Source organism: Grammomys surdaster, unplaced genomic scaffold, assembly GCF_004785775.1.
Source record: "Grammomys surdaster isolate TR1022 unplaced genomic scaffold, NIH_TR_1.0 237, whole genome shotgun sequence".
In the NCBI taxonomy this organism is placed as follows: domain Eukaryota; kingdom Metazoa; phylum Chordata; class Mammalia; order Rodentia; family Muridae; genus Grammomys; species Grammomys surdaster.
The window spans coordinates 1990781-1993788 of record NW_021604682.1 but is presented as its reverse complement, the minus strand read 5'-3'; positions in this window follow the sequence as shown (position 1 = coordinate 1993788).

Genomic DNA, 3008 nt, shown 5'->3' with positions numbered 1-3008 from the left:
GTTTTTGGCCGGGCGGTGGTGGCGCACGCCTTTAATCCCAGCACTTGGGAGGCAGAGGCAGGCGGATTTCTGAGTTCGAGACCAGCCTGGTCTACAGAATGAGTTCCAGGACAGCCAGGGCTGCACAGAGAAACCCTGTGTTGAAAAACCAAAACAAAACAAAAACCACCTTTTCCACCATTAAATTATTTCAACATCCAATGAAGGATCAATTGGCCATTGTACATAAAGTACTTGACATTTGGCAGAAACCAGAAGTAAATTGATAGTTGATAGAGCAGTGGAGAGAAAGACCTCTGCACTGAGGGGACATAGAGATAGTCCTGGGGAGAGGGGAACCTTGATAGGGCTTCCCTCTGGTAAGATTAGCAGTCTAGGCAGTAATTTAGGGGTGATAACCTTATCTGTTGCCATCCCAGCTCCCACATAATTGAAACACAGACCTACTAAGTTTATTATTCTAACCCTGTAGGCTATCTACCTCCCAGCCATGGGCCCTGTTACTGGCAGCCTGACTCTCGCCAGGCTGCTGGTTGGCTTTGCTCCACGTGTGAATTCACTGGGAATCCCTTGGTGACCTGCTCTGCTGGACCACTTCTCTTCCCTTTGGGACCCTCCCCTAAGATCGGAAGTCCTGCCTTCTCTGCTTGGTCATAGGCCGGTCAACTCTTTATTAACCAATCAGAGATAATCCGGGAGCATTCTTTACAAGTTGTGGGATACAGTTGATGATTCAATAATCATGACAATGCTGGCATCATTGAGTGTAACCTTGTCTTGGCACAGAAATCGGCGTCTGATAAACAGTGCACAAACACGCCCCCACCTCCTCCCCCCTCCCCCAACAAGCAGTGAAGTGTTCTAAGGCTTAGAGCCTTTTATTGGTGGCAATGTTGAGGGATAGAAAGAAAGCCATTGTGTCTAACTGTGGAGGCTTTCAGAAGGCAAAGCAACAGCCTCCCAAGTGAGCCCTGGGTGGACATCCTGCTGTCTTATATCCGCCCTTTAGAAAGTCTTTTTTTTTTTTAATCCATAATTATGTCGAGTGGGTAGGCTCTTGTGCCGGAAGCGTTAGATCCTGGATCCTAGAGAGCTTCCAGCAGCAGCAGCACCCGACCGAAGTCCACTCTGTCAATCACATACTACAAAGGGAAGAGGCTCTGAGTTATAATCCCCATACCTAGCCATGGTCCCTTCTGGGGAGAGGCAATGGGGAGGGAGACCTGGACCGGGTGGGCACCCAGTCTATTTTTTCAGGAGAATTTGACTTTTTTTTTTTGAGACAGGATCTCTATGTAGCCCTGGGTGTCCTGGAACTTTCTATGTAGACCAGGCTGGCCTCTAAACTCCCAGAGATCTGCCTCCCCAGTGCCGAGGTTAAAGACATATGCCAGTCTCTGACAATTGGCTTCTTAGTGGCAGTCAGATAGCTTAACAGAAGCTCATGGGGCTTAGGACAAAGCTGCTCTACTTCGGTGAGTTGGGAAATTGTTCCTGGCTTTGTTGCTAGGCTCTACCAGGTTGTGGGGGAAACCAGATGAGCCTGCATCTCTCAAGACCTGGGTGCCATAAGAGTCTTCTCTGTTAACGGTCGGCATGTCCAGTTGTACTCTGTGTCTTAGTCAGGGTTTTACTGCTCTGAGCAACTCTTTTAAGGACAACATTTAATTGGGGCTGGCTTACAGGTTCAGAGATTCAGTCCAGTATCAAGGTGGGAACATGGCAGTGTCCAGGCAGGCATGGTGCAGGAGGAGCTGAGAGTTCTACATCTCCATGGGAAAGCTGCTGGCAGGATACTGGCTTCCAGGCAGCTAGGATGAGGGTCTTAAAGCCCACGCCCACAGTGACACACCTACTCCAACAAGGCCACACCCACTCCCAAAGGGCCACACGTAATAGTGACACTCCCTAGTCTGAGCATATAGAAATAGTCTTATTATATCTTATTACGTATCATTTACTCTTATTGCTGAGCAGAAGCGGGATGTACCAAGCCTGCCCCCAAGAGGACCCAGAGTTTTCCACAAGAAGGCCCATCTCATCAGCCTGACTCTACTTGACCCGAAGGACTTAGTCATAGATTGAGCATAGAATTGGTCCCTTTTCCAAAGGGTTTGGTTGGACAGGGTCTTAGACAAAGTATCTGAAGACAGGTCTCAGGATGTTTAAGGAAAGGCCGAAAGGACTGATCTCTCAGGATCTGATCCAGTGCCTCCATGTTTCTGCTCACCAGAGCCTCTCCCCATGGCAGAAGAGATTATAGAATCACAGAGACGCCAGCTCTCTCTCCGTGCATGGCATCCAGCTGCCTTTCTCAGAGCTGCCTTGCTCTGTCCATAAACAAAGCAGGAAGGATAGCAAGAACAGAAGATGCACACGGCGGACTCTGCAACCGGGGGCTACCTAAAAAACCTGTTATCCTACACAACTGTATCAGGCAACTTTCAGTTAAGGCGGCAAAACACCTGGAAGAAGGGAAGGAGAAGCAGGCCCAGTTAACTACTGGATCAAATAAGAGCTATGCTGGATCCCTGCCATGGGGATGAGCCAGCAGTTTGGCGTAAATGAAACAGACACGTGGGCTAAGTTAGACATTTCCATTTCTTTTCTTTCATTCATTCAGGGAAAGACTGCCAGGTCTCACTGAATGCTCAGCAGCAGCTGGTGCCTCCTTTTTGCAGGGAGAGCCCCACTTTTGTGTGGAAACTGTCCCCCTACTCCTACATGGCTTAGATGTGTACCCCAATAGTTTAACCTAGCACTGGGAGGTAGCACTATAATTTGAATATTTGTATCTTCATAAAAAAATTCATGTTGAAACATGATCTTCGTGTTTCACAGCACGCATGAAAGAGCAGGGTCTTCAGAAATGGGTAAGCCATGGGGGCCCACCTTCACTGATAGAAAAGGGTTAGAGGGAATCAGAGAGCTCTTTTGCCATTTGCTTATTTGGTGTAAAGGGAATTAAATCTGGGGCTCCAGGCATGCTAGTTTCATGCTGCATTACA